Source organism: Mobula birostris, chromosome 19, assembly GCF_030028105.1.
Source record: "Mobula birostris isolate sMobBir1 chromosome 19, sMobBir1.hap1, whole genome shotgun sequence".
NCBI lineage: Eukaryota > Metazoa > Chordata > Chondrichthyes > Myliobatiformes > Myliobatidae > Mobula > Mobula birostris.
The window spans coordinates 2,117,901-2,137,134 of NC_092388.1; the positions used below are offsets into that span (position 1 = coordinate 2,117,901).

Below are 19,234 nucleotides of genomic sequence, written 5' to 3' on the forward strand. Positions count from 1 at the left end.
GTACTCCCCCTATGGCAAGAATGTCTTTCCTCAGATTAAGGGACCAAAACTGCACACAATACTCCAGGTGTGGTCTCACCAAGGCCTTGTACAACTGCAGTAGTACCTCCCTGCTCCTGTACTCGAATCCTCTTGCTATGAATGCCAGCATACCATTTGCCTTTTTCACCGCCTGCTGTACCTGCATGTCCACTTTCAATGACTGGTGTACAATGACACCCAGGTCTCATTGCACCTCCCCTTTTCCTAATCGGCCACCATTCAGATAATAATCTGTTTTCCTGTTCTTGCCACCAAAGTGGATAACCTCACATTTATCCACATTAAATTGCATCTGCCATGAATTTGCCCACTCACCTAACCTATCCAAGTCACCCTGCATCCTCTTAGTACCCTCCTCACAGCTAACACTGCCACCCAGCTTCGTGTCATCCGCAAACTTGGGGATGCTGCATTTAATTCCCTTGTCTAAGTCATTAATATATATTGTAAACAACTGGGGTCCCAGCACTGAGCCTTGCGGTACCCTACTAGTCACTGCCTGCCATTCTGAAAAGGTCCTGTTTATTCCCACTCTTTGCTTCCTGTCTGCCAACCAATTCTCTATCCAGATCAATACCATTCCCCCAATACTGTGTGCTTTAAGTTTGCACACTAATCTCCTGTGTGGGACCTTGTCAAGAGCTTTTTGAAAATCCAAATATACCACATCCATTGGTTCTTCCCTATCCACTCTACTAGTTACTTCCTCAAAAAATTCTATGAGTTTTGTCACTTTGAGCAGAAACTCATGGCCAGAAATTTCAAAGTTCAATCCATCCCACAATGTGAGTGAATAAAAATCTTTGCATTATGACTCCATCGTAATGTAAAGATGTGTGAATTTATAAGACTGATGGCTTGTAGAAAGAAGCTGTCCCATAGCCTTTTGGTCCTGGCTTTAATGCTGTGGTACCGTTTGCTAGACAGAAGCAGCTGAAACAGTTTATGACTGGTGTCCCCAATAATCTTCCAACCATCCTTTTTGCTCCTGCTGCTATAAATGTCGTCAATGGAGGGAAGTTCACATCCACAGATACGCTGGGCTGTCTATACCACTCTCTGCAGTGCCCAGAAATCAAGGTTGGTGCAGTTCCTGTACAGCCAGTCAGTGTGTTCTCAGTGGTGCCCCTGTAGAAGGTCTTGAGGATTTGGGGGCTCGTGCTGAACTACTTCAGTTGCCTAAGGTGTGGAAGAGATGCTGTTGTGCTTTTTTTGCAACAAAGCCTGTGTGCACAGTCCAGGTGAGATCATTGGTGATGTGTACACCGAGGAGTCTGAAACTGCTCACCCTCTGAACTGCAGACCCATTGATGTTGATTGGGGCGGGTCTGTCTCTGTTCCTCCTGTTATCCACAATCAGCTCTTGTTTTTTTGGGACATTGAGGGTGTGGTTGTTATCCTGGCACCGCTGTGTCAGGGTGTCAACCTCTCCTCTGAAGGCAGTGGAACGCACTGTAGGGTTTCACTGCTAATGTAATGGTTTCTCTGTAGCAGCAATGTTTGGGTTATGACTAGAGATAACGGGGCTTTGGAACTTGGGGCTATCCAATGAGAGGCATGTTGTTTTTTTCTTACGGGTCTGGGAGCAGGGATTTCAAGGTCTTTTGCTGGGGAGAGATGAGGAGAGAAGACACGAATGGAGAAAGTTGGTAGTCTGCTGGGCGGGGTGGACTTGGAGCAAGGATCCGAAGGTCAGCGATGATCGGAAGAGGTCAATGGTGGACAATCGGCCTTATCAGTTTGCACATTAGACTGTTTCATATGAACGGGCCCTTTTCTTTTTTTTTGTTTCTTTATTAACCATGTAGTCAAATTAACAATTATAAAGCTTAATCATTTAATCTCATATTGTGTACTGCTTGTTATTTTGTGGTACTGATTTATAACAGGGGACATATCGCGCAGCATCCACCCAAACAAGATTTCTGAAGTTTGGCTGGTCCGGGGGCTGTCATCCCCTAGATTAAGCTGCTAGCTGAACTGAGAGTTACAGCTGTCTCATCACTGCTAGAAAGAAGGCCGATCAAAGTCGTGTCGTCTGGGAATTTGATCAGCAGATTGGAGCTATTTGCGGTAATACAGTCTTGGATGTAAAGTGAGTAGAGAAGGGCTCTTGGGACTCTGAACACAACCGTGGGGGGCAGCTGTGTTGAGGTCAGAGGTGAGGGAGCATATCCTTACTACCTGTTGGCGATCCATTAGGAAGTCTAGGATCCAGCTGCTCAAGGCGGAGTGCAGGCAGAGGTGTCTGAGCTTCCTGTCAGTCTGGAAGGAATTATGGTGTTGACTGTTGAACTGTAGTCCAGGAACAGCATTCTAATGTATTCATCCCTCTTCAGGTGAGTGAGTGAGGATGGTGTGTAGTGCTGTGGCTATAGAATTATTGGGCTCTTCAGCCCACGATATTGTACTGACCTTTTAACCTACTATAAAATCAGTCTAATCCAGGGGTTCCCAAACTTTTTTATGCCATGAGCCCCTACCAAGGAGTCTGTGGCCCCCAGATTGGGAACTCTAACCCTTCTCTTCCACACAGCCTTCTATTTTTCAATCATCTATGTGTCCTTTAAGAGTCTCCTAAATGTTCCTAATGTACCTGCCTGTACCACCACCCATGGTAGAGTATTTCACGCACCCACCATTCTGTGTATATAAAAAAAACCTACCTCTGACATTACCCCCCCACCCCCATACGTCCTCCAATTACCTTAAAAATATGCTGCCTCATATTAGCCATTTCCATCCTGAAAAAAGTATCTGGCTTTCCACTCAATTTATGCCTTTTTTCATCTTAAGCATCTCTGTCAAGTGAACTCTTATCCTCCTTCACTCCAAAGAGAAATCCTCATAAGACATGCTTTTTAATCCAGGCAGCATCCTGGTAAATCTCCTCTGCATCTTCTCTAAAGCTTCCACATCCTTCCTATAATGAGGTGATCAGAACTGAACACAATACTCCAAGTGTGGTTTTGCCAGGCTTTTATAGAGCTACAACAATACCTCGTGGCTCTTGAACTCAATCCCCCGACTAATGAAAGCTGACACACCATACGCCTTCTTTAACAACCCTATTGACTTGAGCAGCAGTATATGTTACCTATACTACCTTGGTTCATTTTTTTTGCAGGGATTTACAGGAAAAAAGTACAGTAGAATTTCACAAAAAATTATGTAAACAGACAAAGACTGAGAAAAACCAATGTGGAAAAGAAGAGACTGTGCAAATAAGAAATATACTAAAAAAAAGATACTGATGCAAATTTAAAAAATAAGTTAAAAGTACTGAGAACAACAGTTATAAAGAGTCGTTGAAAGTGAGTCTATAGTATTAATTATCTGCTTATTTTTTGCTGTAATGAAAATTTAGTACAATTTTCATGAGACATTGGTGAATTATTCAGAACTCTAAGCTGTGCAATCCATAATAGAAAGTGGAACTTTTTTTTAGACAAGTCTGCATTTGGAATAGTAAGTGTCTTCAGAGCAATAGTACAGCGGCAATCTGAGCTGAATTCACATCATGTGAAAGGTCAGCTGGAGTTTTGGTAGACTGTTCTGTCAGTGATCACAATGAATTGTAATATCTACTCTGCCCACCGGGACGAACTAAAGTGGAATTATTTATTGATTAAATGTTGCCCAAAAGGGGTTTTCCAATAATTAATACAGCACAAGATTGAGGTAAATTTCCTCCTGAAGAGAGAATTGGTTTAACAGTAAGATTCTATCCTCCTGCAGTACTTAAATTCTCTGTACACAGTTTTCTATGTCCTATCTTCTTTTCATCTGGCGCTTAGCAATCTCAAGCCGACAACTGGCATCTCAAGCTTCTGTGTATCAAGAGCTCTCTCAGGGTACTGGGACGAATCCTGGCTATAGTTGTCTACATTCTGCTCTTCCAACTGCACCATTCCTTTGGTTTGCCACAGACACACTGCAGATTGGAGGCTTCAGGAGGCGGAGGGCACTGCATTTATCCCTGGGTATCAGCAGTGAAGCCTAGTCTTGCTTGGGGAAACTGCAGTATTATGCAGGAAAAATGAACCCTTGGACTGTACATCAGTTTAACCTGACAAAGATTCAGGGACCTCATTCATTTCAGGGGCATTTCCAAGCCCACTGATTAGGAAGGAAAAGAATAAAGTAAGTTTCTTTTTTAAAATATAGAACGTAGAACATGAGAGCACAGTATAGGCCCTTCAGCCCAGGAGGTTGTGCTGACCTTTTAACCTACTCTAAGGTTAATCTAACCTTCCCCTCCGACATAGCCTTCCATTTTGTTAACTGTTTTACTTTAAAATACATTCATGCCTTGAATAACTTTTAATTAACTGTTACTTGTTTATCACCTTTAATAGCTTTTTAAAATGTCTTTGATATTTAGTGACACTTAAAAAATTGTAAAAATGCTCCAGTGCTTTGACAAAGCTAAGGTTTCATCTTTAGTTTTACCTTCTGCGAAGTCTGTCATGAGTATTTGGGGATGGGTCCTCAGAACATCACTGTCTGAAATCTTCCAAAGTGCAGAGATCAGCAAAACCAGCTCTGCATCCAGACCAGATTGATGTGGGTAACCAGGAAAAAATTGCCCTGTAGGTCATCCACAAAAGTGTACATAAAAAAACATGCTAATGAGACAAATAACTGGGCTGGTTCAGTGATGTGGTTAGTAGAGTTGCTGTCTAACATCACCATTACCTCCACTGACTCAGATTCATGGTCTCAAGCAGTGTCATTGTGGAATTTTCTGTTCCCTCTGTGACTATGTGGGTTTTGTCTGGGTGCTCCAGTTTCTTCCCACATCACAAAAGTGTGCGAGTTCATTGGCCATTGTAAATTGTGCTAGTGTGTAGATTAGTGACAGAATAAATGAAATTGATTGTATTGTGTGAAGAATGAAACAGTTCTCGTGGAGGATTACAAAAAATAGATGCTTGATACTTGATGTGGACTTGCTGGACTCAGTCCTGTTTCTGTGCTGTGTTGCAAATAACCTGGGGATTCCTGAGTTCACCTCACTGATCTTTGTAGGGCATAAAAACTGCAGAGGATACTTAGAACAAAACTGATGGCTTTGTTACCAGATTTGCAGATGATACAAAGTTAGGGTCAGGTAGTATTGAGGAAGTAGGGAATCCGCGGAAGTACTTGGACAACCTCAGAATAGAAGGACATCCCTTCTATTGTTTAGCCAGCGAGCGGTGAATCCGTGGAATTCTTTGCTGCAGATGGATGTGAAAGTTGATAGATTCTTGATTAACAAAGGTGTCCAATGTTACAGGGAAGAGGCTGGAGAATGGGGTTGAGAGGGACAATAAATCAAATACGATGGAATGATAGAGCGGACTCGCTGAGCCAAATAGCCTAATTCTGCTCCTGTGTCTTATGCTCATATGATTTTGAAACCTATGTCCCTAATTTTGCAGAAGTTTACTGCATTTTTAAAATTTTTTTGAGGCCATATGAAATATTTTACAGTATTCATTCTAGCACCAGAGAATATAATGGATTTGTCAGCACCTGATTGATCGTTTCAGTTTCATTCTATTGTTATAACTGTTATGACAGTTTCAGCTATAATACTTGAAGGAAAGTCAATTAATATGAATCAATTATTTTTTTAAAAAGGGATTAAAGATGTCTATCTAAGAATGGAAATGGATAGGAAATGTCATAGAAGTACAGCCTGAAGCAGGTTGTACAGCCCATCTAGTCCATATTGAAACCATTTAAACTACCTGCTTCCATCGACCTGCACAGGGAATATAACCCTCCATACTGCTACTACCTATGTACCTTTCCAAACTTCTCTTAAACATTGTAATCGAACTCCCATCCACCATTTGTGCTGACAGCTCATTCCACACTCTCACGACCCTCAGAGTGAAGAAGTTTCTCCTCATGTTCCCTTTGAACATTGAACAAAGAAATCTACAGCACATTACAGGCACTTCGACCCCCAATGTTGCACTGACCATGTAACCTACTCTAGAAACTGTCTAGAATTACCCTACTGCATAGCTATCTATTTTTCTCAGCTCCATTTAACTATCTACGAGTCTCTTAAAAGACCCTATTGTAGCTGCCTCTACCACCGTTGCAGGCAGTGCATTCCATGCAACCACCACATTGTGTGTGGAAAGACTTACCCCTGACATCCCCTCTGTACCTACTTCCAAGCACCTTAAAACCGTGTTAGCCATTTCAGCCCAGTTCTGCATCTTATCGATGTTCCGCTCCAGCCTCTGATAACCCTTCAGACTATCCACAACACCCCCAACCTTTGTGTCTTCAGCAAACTTACTAACCCACTCTTCTACTTCTTTATCCAGATCCTTTATAAAACATCACAAAGAGGAGGGATCCCAGACCAGATCCCTGTGGAACACCACGGGTTACCAACCTCCATGCAGAATATGTACCATTTACAACCACCCTTTGCCTTCTGTGAGCAAGCCAAATCTAGATTCACAAAGCAAGGTCTCTTTGGATCCTATGCCTCCTTACTTTCTGAATGAGCCTCGCATGTCACCTTTCTCCCTTAATCCATCATCTCTGGTTGTAGCCCCACCCAACCTTAGTGGGAAAAGCTAGCTTGCATTTAAAAAGCCACCTTACATTTACTATGTCTATAATCCTCATAATTTAGTATACTTCTATCAAATCTCCTCTCAGTCTTTTACGGTCGAAAGAATACAGTCCTAACCTATTATGACATCATAGCAATTAGTGAAACTTGGCTACAGGAGGGGCAGGACTGGCAGCTTAATATTCCAGGGTTCCGATGTTTCAGATGTGATCGAGGCAGAGGAGTGAAAGGTGGGGGAGTAGCATTGCTTGTTAGGGAAAATATTACAGCAGTGCTCAGGCAGAACAGATTAGAGGGCTTGTCTACTGAGTCCTTGTGGGTGGAGCTGAGAAACAGGAAAGGTATGGCCACATTAGTGGGATTGTATTACAGACCACCCAATAGTCAACGAGAATTGGAAGAGCAAATCTGCAGAGAGATAGCAGGCAACTGCAGGAAACAAAGTTCTGGTGATAGGGGATTTTAATTTTCCATATATTGATTGGGACTCCCATACTGTTAGGGGTCTGGATGGTTTAGAGTTTGTAAAATGTGCTCAGGAAAGTTTTCTAAATCAATATATAGAGGAACCAACTAGAGGAGATGCAATATTGGATCTCCTGTTAGGAAACAAGTTAGGACAAGTGACAGAAGTCTGTGTAGGAGAGCACTTTGGTTCCAGTGATCATAACACCATTAGTTTCAACTTGATCATGGACAAGGATAGATCTGGTCCTAGGGTTGAGGTTCTGAACTGGAAGAAGGCCAAATTTGAAGAAATGAGAAAGGGTCTAAAAAGCGTGGATTGGGACAGGTTGTTCTCTGGCAAGGATGTGATCAGTAGGTGGGACGCCTTCAAAGGAGAAATTTTGAGAGTGCAGAATTTGTATGTTCCTGTCAGGATTAAAGGCAAAGTGAATAGGAATAAGGAACCTTGGTTCTCAGGGGATATTGCAACTCTGATAAAGAAGAAGAGGGAGTTGTATGACATGTATAGGAAGCAACGAGTAAATAAGGTGCTTGAGGAGTATAAGAAGTGCAAGAAAATACTTAAGAAAGAAATCAGGAGGGCTAAAAGAAGACATGAGGTTGCCTTGGCAGTCAAAGTGAAAGATAATCCAAAGAGCTTTTACGGGTATATTAAGAGCAAAAGGATTGTAAGGGATAAAATTGGCCCACTCGAAGATCAGAATGGTCGGCTATATGTGGAACCAAAGGAAATGGGGGAGATCTTAAATAGGTTTTTTGCATCTGTATTTACTAAGGAAACTGGCATGAAGTCTGTGGAGTTAAGGGAAACAAGTAGGTGAGATCATGGAAACCGTACAGATTGAAAAGGAGGAGGTGCTTGCTGTCTTGAGGAAAATTAAAGTGGATAAATCCCCGGGACCTGACAGAGTGTTCCCTCGGACCTTGAAGGAGACTAGTGTTGAAATTGCCGGGGCCCTGGCAGAAATATTTAAAATGTCGCTGTCTACAGGTGAGGTGCCGGAGGATTGGAGAGTGGCTCATGTTGTTCCGTTGTTTAAAAAAGGATCGAAAAGTAATCCGGGAAATTATAGGCCAGTAAGTTTAACGTGGGTAGTAGATAAGTTATTGGAGGGAGTACTAAGAGACAGAATCTACAAGCATTTGGATAGACAGGGACTTATTAGGGAGAGTCAACATGGCTTTGTGCGTGGTAGGTCATGTTTGACCAATCTATTGGAGTTTTTCGAGGAGGTTACCAGGAAAGTGGATGAAGGGAAGGCAGTGGATATTGTCTACATGGACTTCAGTAAGGCCTTTGACAAGATCCCGCATGGGAGGTTAGTTAGGAAAATTCAGTCGCTAGGTATACATGGACGGGTGGTAAATTGGATTAGACATTGGCTCAATGGAAGAAGCCAAAGAGCGGTAGTAGAGAATTGCTTCTCCGAGTGGAGGCCTGTGCCTAGTGGTGTGCCACAGGGATCAGTGCTGGGTCCATTGTTATTTGTCATCTATATCAATGATCTGGATGATAATGTGGTAAATTGGATCAGCAAATTTGCTGATGATACAAAGATTGGAGGTGTAGTAGACAGTGAGGAAGGTTTTCAGAGCCTGCAGAGGGACTTGGACCAGCTGGAAAAATGGGCTGCAAATGGCAGATGGAGTTTAATGTGAGGTATTGCACGTTGGAAGGACAAACCAAGGTAGAACATACAGGGTTAATGGTAAGGCACTGAGGAGTGCAGTGGAACAGAGGGATCTGGGAATACAGATACAAAATTCCCTAAAAGTGGTGTCACAGGTAGATAGGGTCGTAAAGAGAGCTTTTGGTACATTGGCCTATATTAATCAAAGTATTGAGTATAAGAGCTGGAATGTTATGATGAGGTTGTATAAGGCATTGGTGAGGCCGAATCTGGAGTATTGTGTTCAGTTTTGGTCACCAAATTACAGGAAGGATATAAATAAGGTTGAAAGAGTGCAGAGAAGGCTTACAAGGATGTTGCCGGGACTTGAGAAACCCAGTTACACAGAAAGGTTGTATAGGTTGGGACTTTATTCCCTGGAGCGTAGAAGAATGAGGGGAGATTTGATAGAGGTATATAAAATTATGATGGGTATAGATAGAGTGAATGCAAGCAGGCTTTTTCCACTGAGGCAAGGGGAGAAAAAAACCAGAGGACATGGGTTAAGGGTGAGGGGGGAAAAGTTTAAAGGGAACATTAGGGGGGGCTTCTTCACACAGAGAGTGGTGGGAGTATGGAATGAGCTGCCAGACGGGGTGGTAAATGCGGGTTCTTTTTTAACATTTAAGAATAAATTGGACAGATACATGGATGGGAGGTGTATGGAGGGATATGGTCCGTGTGCAGGTCAGTGGGACTAGGGAGAAAGTGGTTCGGCACAGCCAAGAAGGGCCAAAAGGCCTGTTTCTGTGCTGTAGTTTCTATGGTTTCTATTCAATCTTTCCTTATTACTCAGCTCCTCCAGACCTGGCAACATTCTTATAAATTTTCTCTGCGCTCTTTCAATCTTATTTACGTCTTTACTGTAGGTAGGTGACCAAAACTGCACACATTACTCCAAATTGGGTCTCACTAACATCTTATATAACTTCAGTTTAACATCCTATCTCATGTACTCAGTACATTGATTTTTTGATCCAATGTGCCAAAAGCTTTTTTTTTCACTACCTGTGAATAAATTATGGACCTGTATTCCCAGATCCCTTTGTTCTACCACACTCCTCAGTGGCCTATCTTTGTTGGTTCTACCAAAGTTCAGAACCCCGCACTTGTCTGCTTTAAGTTCCATCAGCATTATCAGCCCATTTTTCCAGCTGATGCAGATCCCTCTGCAAGCCATGATAGCTTTCCTTGCTGCCCATTACATCCCCAAGCTTGGTGCCATCTACAAATTTGCTCATCCTGTTAACCATAATATCATCCAGATCATTGACTTGGATGACAAACAACAAAGGATCCCTTCACACCACTAGTCACAGGCCTCCGGTCAGAGAAGATACCCTCTACTACTGCTCTCTGGCTTCTCCCATAAAGCCAATGTCTAATCCAATTTATTATCTCCTCCTGAATGTCAAGCCACTGAACCTTCTTGACCAGACTCCCATATGGGGCCCTAGCCTTGTCAAATGCCTTAATAAAGTTCACATAGACAGCATTCACTACCTTGCTTTCATCCACTTTCCTGCTAACTTTCTCAGAAACCTCTATAAGATTGGTTTGACCTACCATACATGAACCATACTGACTGTCATTAATCAGTTCATTTCTATCCAAATACTTATGTATCCGGTTCCTTAGAATACCTTCCAATAACTTTGCTACAACTGATGTCAGACTCACTTGCCTATACCTTCCTGGTTTATGTTTACAGCCTTTTTAAAATAGCAAAACAACGTTGGCTATCCTTCAGTCTTCTGGTATCTCTTCTGTTACTAAGGATGATATAAATATCTGTGCTAGGGCCCCAGCAATTTCTGTGCTGCCTCCCGTAGGATTTTTGGGTACACCTTGTCAGGCTCTGGGGATTTAACCACCCTGATTTGCCTCGGGGTAGCAAGTTCCTCCTCTGTAATCTGTACAGGGTCCATGAAGTTGATGCTGCTTTGTCTCAGTACAGATGAAAAACATTCATTTAAGATCTCTCCCCATCTGTTTTGGCTCCACACATGGATTCCATTCTGATCTTACAGGTGACCAATTTTGTCCCTTGCAATCGTTTTGCTCTTAACATATCTGTAGAATCCCTTGGGATTCTCTTCACCTTGTTTGCTAGAGCAATTTAATGCTTTATTTTAGCCTTCCTGATTTTGTACATTTCCCATACTCCACTTGTTCCTGTTTGCTTGTACCTGCTATGCACCTCCTTTTTTTCCCTCTTCATCAGGGCCTCAATATCTCTTGAAAACCAAGGTTCCCTGCACTTGTTATCTTTACCTTTTACTCCGAAAGGCATGTATCAGCTGTGTACACTCAAAAATTTTGATTTTGAAGGTCTTCCACTTACAAGTGCACCTTTGCCAGAACACAGCCTGTCCCAATCCACACTTGCCAGATCATTTCTGATACCATCAAAATTAGCCTTTCTCCAATTTAGAATCTCAACTCACAGACCAGACCTAATTTTTGCGCATTTACTTTGAAATTAGTGGCATTGTCATCACTGGATACAAAGTGTCCCCCTTCCCTAACTTCTGACACCTGTGCTGTTTCATTCCCTAATAGCAGATCCAGTATCATATGCTTCCTGATTGGATTTCTATACAGTATACGGATGATCGATCAGAATTACAGGGAAGTAGTCGCAAGTTGCAGCAGACAGGTAGTTGGGTGACTGGAGAAGGAATAGAATGGTGAATAGCGAGTTAGCGCAGAGCACCTCTGTGGCCATACCCCTCAATAGTAAATAGACAGTTTTGGGTAACGTTAAGGGAGATGACCTCCCAGGAGAATGCCATGGAGATGAGGTTGCTGGCACTGAGCATGGGTCTGTGGAGTAGAAAGGAAAGCAGCAGAAGAGGGGAGTGGTAGTGATAGGGGATTCAATAGTCAGAGGAACAGACAGGAGCTTCTGTGGTTGTGAATGGGATACCCATGGTGCCAGGGTCAGGGATGTCTCAGATTGTGTCTACAGCATTTTGCATGGGGAAGGAGAGCACATGGGAGAGTTTTGATACATATTGCTTTTCCTGTCTGTGGTACCAATGAGGTCCTTAAGAGAGAATTTAGAGAGCCAGACAGAAAGCTGAGAAGTAGGACTTCCAAGGTAGTAACTTTTGGATTGCTACCTTTGCCACATGTGAGGGTAGAAACAGGATGATTTGGCAGATAAATGTGTGGCTGAGAAGCTGGTACAGGGGCAAGGCTTTGGCTTCTTGGATCATTGGGAGGTATGACCTGTATAAAAGTGACGAGTTGCACCTGAACTTGAGGGAGACCAATATTCTCACGGGCAGGCTTGTTAGAGCTGTTGAGAAAGGTTTAAACTAATTTTAAACTAATTTGGCAGAGGATGGGAATTGGAGTGAAGGGACTCAGGATGGAACGAATGGTAAAAAAAAAGCAAAGATGGCTTTCAGTCAGGCTGTTAGGAAGAGTAGGCAGATGGTAGGATAAGTTGTATCCAGCAGGATGAGTATCAGTGCATTAGGGATGCAGAATCAAAAAAGGGTAGCAAATACAGTACTCATTGTTATATCTCAATACAGGGAGTATAAGGAATAAGCAACACTCACAACACGCTGGAGGAACTCAGCAGGTCGGGCAGCATCCGTGGAAACGATCAGTCGATGTTTCGGGCCGGAACCCTTCGTCAGAAATAAGGTGGATGATCTTGTTGCACTTTTACAGATTGTCACGTATGATGTTGTAGCCATCACTGAATCGTGGCTGAAGGATCATTGTAGTTGGGAGCTGAATGTCCAAAGTTACTCGTTGTATCAAAGGGATAGGAAGGTCGGCAGAGGAGGTGGTGTGGCTCTGCTGGTAAAGAATGGCATCAAATCAGTAGAAAGATATGACATAGGATCGGATTCGGTTGAGTTAAGAAACTTGAAAGGTAAAAGGACGTTGATGGCAGTTTAAAAACTGGCCTCCAAACAGTAGCTGGGATATGGACTGCAGAATACAATGGGAAATAGAAAAGGCATGTCAAAAGGGCAATGTTATGATAGTATTGGGAGATCTTAACATGTAGGTAGATTGGGAAAATCAGTTTGGTAATGGAGCTGAAGAAAATGAATTTGTTGAATGCCTGTGAGATGGCTTTTTAGAGCAGCTTGTCGTTGAGTCTACTAGTGGTTCAGCTATACTGGATTGAGTGTTATGTAACGAGCTATTGGTGATTTGGGATCTTAAGGTGTAGGAACCTTTAGAGGTCAGTGATGTCAGTGATGACAATATGATTGAATTCAACTGGAAATTTGATGTAGAGAAAGTAAAGTCTGATGTAGCAGTATTTCAGTGGAGTAAAGGAAATTACAGTGGTATGAAAGAGGAGTTGGCTAAAGTAAATTGGAAGGTTATTCTGGCAGGGATGACAGCAGAGCAGCAATGGCTTGAATTTCTAGGAAAAATGAGGAAGGTGCAGGATAGATGTATTCCCAAAACAAAGAAATACTCAAGTGGCAAAATCGTACAACTGTGGCTGACAAGGAAAATCAAAGCTAATGTAAAAGCCAAAGAGGCCTTACAACAGAGAAAAAATTAACAGGAAAATAGAGGATTGGGAAGCACTTAAAAACCTACAGAAAGCAATTCAAAGAATTATTAGGAGGGTAAAGATGAAACATGAAATCAAGCTAGCAAAAAATATCAAGATGGTTTGAGAAAGCTTTTTCAAGTATGTTAAAAAAATAAAAAAAGAGAGATGAGAGTGGATGTAGGACAGCTAAAAAATGGGGCCGCAGAAGTAATAACAGAGGACGAGGAGTTGGCAGATGAACTAAATAAGCATTTTGATTATTCTTCACTGTTGAAGACACTAGCAATGTGCTAGGTGTTGAAGGGTATGATGGAAGAAAAGTGAGTACAGTTACAATTATAAGGGAGAAGGTGCTCAAAAAGACAAAGATCAAAAGGTATACAAGTCACTTGGATTGGATGAACTGCACCCTAGGATTCTGAAACAGGTAGTTGTAGAGATTGTGGAGACTTCAGTAATGGTCTTTCAAAAATCATTGGACTCTGGCATGGTTCCAGAGGACTGGAATACTGCAAGTGTCACTCCACTCTTTAAGAAAGGAGGGAGGCTGCAGTAAGGAAATTATAGACCAGTTAGCCTGACCTCAGTGGTTGCGAAGATGCTGGAGTCAATTGTTAAGGGTGAGGTTATGAAGTACTTGGTGACACAGGGCAAGATGGACAATATCAGCATGGTTTCCTTAAGAGAAAATTTTGCTGATGAACCTGTTGGAATTCTTTGAGATTACAAGTAGGATAGATAAAGGGAATGTAGTGGATGTTGTATATTTGGATTTTCAGAAGGTGTTTGACAAGTTGCCAGTCATGAGGCTGCTTACCAAGTTAAGAGCCCATGGTAGTACGGGAGAGTTACTGGCATGTTTGGAGCACTGGCTGATTAGTAGGAGACAGTGAGTGGGAATAAAAGGATCCATGTCTGGCTGGCTACCAGGGGTCGATGTTGGGACCACTTCTTTTTATACTGTATATCATTGATTTAGATGATAGAATAAGTGGCTTTGTTGCCAAGTTTGCAGATGATATGAAGATTGGTGGAGGGGCAGGTAGTTTTGAGGAAACAGGAAGGCTGCAGAAGGACTTCGACAGATTAGGAGAATGGGCAAGTAAGTGGCAAATGAAGTACAATGTTGGAAAATGCATTGGTAGAAGAAATGGATGTGCAAACTATTTTCTAAATGGGGAGAAAATCCAAAAACCTGTGATGCAAAGGGTCTTGGGGGTCCTTGTCCAGAACACCCTCAAGGTTAAATGCAGGTTGAGTTGGTTGTAAAGAAGGCAAATGCAATGTTAGCATTCATTTCAAGCTGTTTAGAATATAAGAGCACAGATGTGATGTGGAGGCTTTATAAGGCGTTGGTGAGGCCTCACTTTGAGTATTGTGTACAATTTTGGACTCCTTATCTAAGAAAACATATGTCAGCATTGGAGAGGGTTCTGAGAAGGTTCACAAGGATGATTCCGGGATGGAAGTGTTATCAAATGAGGAGCATTTGATGGCTTTAGACCTTTACTCACTGGAATTTAGAAGGATGAAGGGGATCTCATTGAAGCCTTTTGAATGTTCAAAGGCCTAGACTGAGTGGATGTTGAAAGGATGTTTCCCATGGTGTGAGAGGTTAGGACAAAAGGGTACAGCCTCAGGATAGAGGGGCGTTCATTTAAACAGAGATGCAGAGAAATTTCTTTCGCTAGAGGATGGTGAATTTGAGGAATTTGTTATTGCAGGCAGCTGCAGAGGCCACGTCCTTTGGTCTATTTTAGGCAGGGATTGATGGCTTCTTGGTCATGGTATCAAAGGTTACAGAGAAAAGGTTGGGGAGAGGGGCTGAGGAGGGGGAGAAAGCATCAGACATAACTGAATGATGCAGCAGACTCAATGGACCAGATGGCCTAATACTGCTTCTATGTTTTATGGAGTCATGAAGGCAGCGCTCTCTGCAGAAAATAGAAACTGGCGGGGAAACTGAGCTTAGTCGTTGGATCCTATTGGAGATGGTGTAAGTTACAGAGAATTACATGCTGGACCCGGAGGCTGGTGTGGTGGAGGTTAGGACATGAGAAACCCTATCCTGGATGGGGTGAGGGCAGACGTGCATGAAATGGAAGAGATGCAGTTGAGGGCAGTGTTGATGGTGGAGGAAGGGAAGCCCTTTTCTTTGAAGGAGGAGGGCATCTCCTTAGTTCTGGAATCAATAGCCCCATCCAGAGAGCAGATGCAGCAGAGGAAGAGGAACTGAGAGAAGGAGATGGCAATTTTACAAGTAACAGTGTGGGTATCCCTCCTAATAATTTCTCCTATAGTTCCTGCCACATCCTTCAAATACAAGGTGTAGCTATGGGCACTCACATAGTTCCTAACTATGCCTGCCTTTTTGTTGGCTACATGGAGCAGTCTATGTTCCAAGTCTACACTGGTATCACTCCCCAACCAGACCAAATGATCCAGTGGGTGGTAAAAGGATAAACCCTCAGCCCACTGGAAATCATGAAGATCGTTAGCCGCAACGTCGAAAGCTTCAGCCACAGTAAAACAGAAATCCTGGCAAACTTAAAACGGACATCTTGTGCATACAAGAAACTCATAGACTGAACAACCAACCCTATGTGCCAGGAATACACTTGGCTATTGACACCCCTGGCCAAACCTACGGAAGTGCAATCCTTGTTAAAGATAAATCAATAGTAATGAGCACAGCAAACATCCAAGCTGGCTCAATGGAATTTCTGAAAGTTGAGATAAAACACATAAATATCATCTTGGTCTACCATTCATGTGGCCACCTAACTTAGATCTCCAGGACAAAATGTACCTCATTATTGGTGACTTTAATAGCCATAGCACCAACTGGGGATATGAAGATGACGATGCAAATGGAGAAGAAGTTGTATCATGTACTCTAAACGATAGCTTTGAGCTATTATACGAGTCAAAGGACACCCCTACCTTCACAAGTGCCAGATGGGGAAAAGGATACAACCCAGACCTTGCGTTTGTTACCGTGGTAAGCTCCAACCTCTTCACAGGAACAGTCCTCCAACATATACCCAAATCCCAACATCGTCCAGTCCAGGTAGAATCCCTTCCAGTTCTGAGACCTGTACCATCAAAGTACCTACCAAGATTTAACCTGAGAAAAGTGCATTGGACATCTTTCGCAGAATCCCTTGATCAACGTATCGATACCATACCACCAGAACCTGATCATTATGATGAATTTGTCCGACTAATGTGGAAAGTAGCGCAGCAGAACATACCTAGAAGCTGCAGAATCAAATATATTCAGGTATTGACTAGTGATATCAAGCAAAGTTATGATGAGTATGTCAACTTATGCGACCAAGACCCATTTGGTCAAGACGCAATTGAAATGGGAGAGTCATTTCTGTCCCTACTGAGCCAAGAGAGGCAACAGCGTTGGCAGGAACTGATAGAAAACACAGGCATGACCAAGAACAGTAAGAAGGCATGGGCAGCTGTTCGGAAACTCAACTCAGACAATAGACCACCACAGAGAATTGCTGCCGTAACACCCAATCAGGTTGCCCACCAACTAATAATAAATGGTCGACCAAATAACAAGGAACGGAGGCAAAAGAAAAAGCAACATCAGGAGATGGGGTCAGCTCTCTCAAACGGGAATAACAACTTCCCAGATCTCACCCTAGAAGAATTAAAGGATGAAGTATCACAGCTAAAATCCAACAAGGCTGCTGGCATAGATGGGATTCTTAATGAATTCCTTAAACATCTTGGACCTAAAGCACTCAACTGGCTTCTGTCCCTTTTTAACTGTGCCTAAGATCATTAAAAATACCTAAAAAGTGGAGAAGAGCCAAAGTTGTTCCTCTCCTAAAACCCAATTAAGACTCCAACATTTCTAAAAATTATAGACCGATTTCCTTGCTTTGCACCCTCTATAAACTCTACGAGGGACTCATACTGAAAAGAATATCCCCCTTAGTCAAAGATATTCTAACACCAGACCAAGCTGGGTTCAGGCCAGGCTGCTCTTGCTGCAGTCAGGTCCTGAATTTATATTGAGGATGGCTTTGAAATGCAACAAATTACAGGGGCAGTATTCGTTGACTTAACAGCAGCATACGACACTGTGAATCACAGAGGCCTTCTACTGAAATTATCTAAAATGTTAAAGAATGAAACCACAGTCAAGGTAATAAGAAGCCTCCTAGAAAATCACAGATTTTATGTAGAAATGAATGGAATTAAGAGTAGGTGGCGTCCACGAAAGAACGGACTACCACAGGGATCAGTCCTGGCACCTCTACTATTTAACGTTTACACAAATGACCAACCAACCAACCTTTCCTAACACGCAGCTTTATCTATGCAGACGACCTATGCGTAGCAACACAAGGTAACTCCTTCCAAGAAGTTGAAGTACGACTTACAGCAGTCCTCGAAACAATGAAGCAGTATTTTGAAAAATGGTCTCTGAACCCAAATCTATCAAAAACTCAAGTGTGTGCATTCCACCTGAGGAATCGAGAAGCAGCTTGGAAACTCAAGATCTTCTGGTGTCGGAAGGAGCTCGAACATCATCTGACTCCAATTTACCTGGGTGTGACACTGGATAGGATGCTCTCATTTGCCACCCATATCCAAAAACTCCGAGGGAAAGTTGGCTCTCGCAATTCTCTCTTGAAAAAATTAGCAGGCACGAAAGGGTGAGCTAATGCTCGCACACTTAGATCAACTGCCCTAGCACTCTGCTATGCACCTGCAGAATACTGTGCACCTATGTGGGGCAGATCAGCCCATGCAAAGAAAATAGACCCGTTGCTTAACGAAGCCTGCTGAATAATCACGGACACACTGCGCCTGACACCCACTAACATCATTTACAGACTTGCAGGCATTGCTCCCCCAGAGATCCGAAGACACTCTACAACAAAAATTGAAAAAGGTAAACAGAACTCGGATCCACAGCACCTGCTACACCATCATGTGCCAGTTTCCAACCACCTAAAATAGAGGAAAAACTTTGCTTCAGTGGAGGAACTACCGCACGGAACATCCCCCCAAACATACAGGATTGACCTCTGGCAACAAACAGAAGCCAGAACCCCACCAAACAATACAGTGCAAGATCCCACAGAAATGTTGCCAGACGGGGCACTGCTTGACAGATGGAAGTGGTGCACTCTCAACAGAGCGAGAGCGGGTGTTTGTAGGACGGAAGACAATATGGTGAAGTGGGATTTAAAGACCAGCAAATCCTGTGAGTGTGGCGAAAGGGTGCAGAACATTGAACATGTTCTGCACAACTGCCCACTCTCACCTGATTTAGCTAACACTGACCTGCTCAACATCAACCAAACAGCACTAGAGTGGCTGGCTGTCTGGTGTGACAAGCTATGAACTTTTTCCACAACTTTTCTTGCACTACATGGACAACTGCATTGGTGATGCTTTCTGCATCCATGCGGAGCTTGTCGACTTCGTCAACTTTGTCTGCAACTTCTACCCTGCCCTCAAATTTACCTGATCCATTTCAGACATATCCCTTCCCTTTCTCGATCTCTGTGCCTCTATCTCTGGAGACGTCTTATCTACCGATGCCTGTTATAAAACCTCTTATTCTCACTGCTACCTGGACTATACTTCTTCCCGCCATGTTACTTGTAAAAATACCATCCCCTTCTCACAATTCCTCCATCTTCACTGTATCTGCTCTCAGGATGAGGCTTTTCATTCTAGAACGAAGGAGATGCCCTCTTCCTTCAAAGAAAGAGATTTCCATTCCTCCACCAACAATCCTGTCCCCAACAGCATCTCTTCCATTTCGTGCACATTACCCCTCACCCTGTCCTTCTGCCACCCCACCAGGGGGCTTCTCTTGTCCTCACCTACTATCCCACCAACCTCCGTGTCCAGCACATGATTCTCCATAACGTCCATCATCCC

General features: G+C 42.9%; 1 protein-coding gene across 6 annotated transcripts in view; it reads left to right on the forward strand.

Moving 5' to 3' along the window:
* LOC140212381 (protein PALS2-like) overlaps window positions 1-19,234 on the forward strand; it is a 205,656-nt gene that overhangs the window by 41,415 nt on the left and 145,007 nt on the right. For 3 of the 6 annotated variants that reach the window (XM_072283114.1, XM_072283113.1, XM_072283120.1), the window contains exon 2: window positions 12,315-12,429. The exons of the other annotated variants lie outside the window; for them this stretch is intronic. The gene's annotated coding sequence lies outside the window, so the exon portion shown is untranslated. The remainder of the gene's footprint in view (window positions 1-12,314; window positions 12,430-19,234) is intronic. 6 annotated transcript variants of the gene reach the window in all.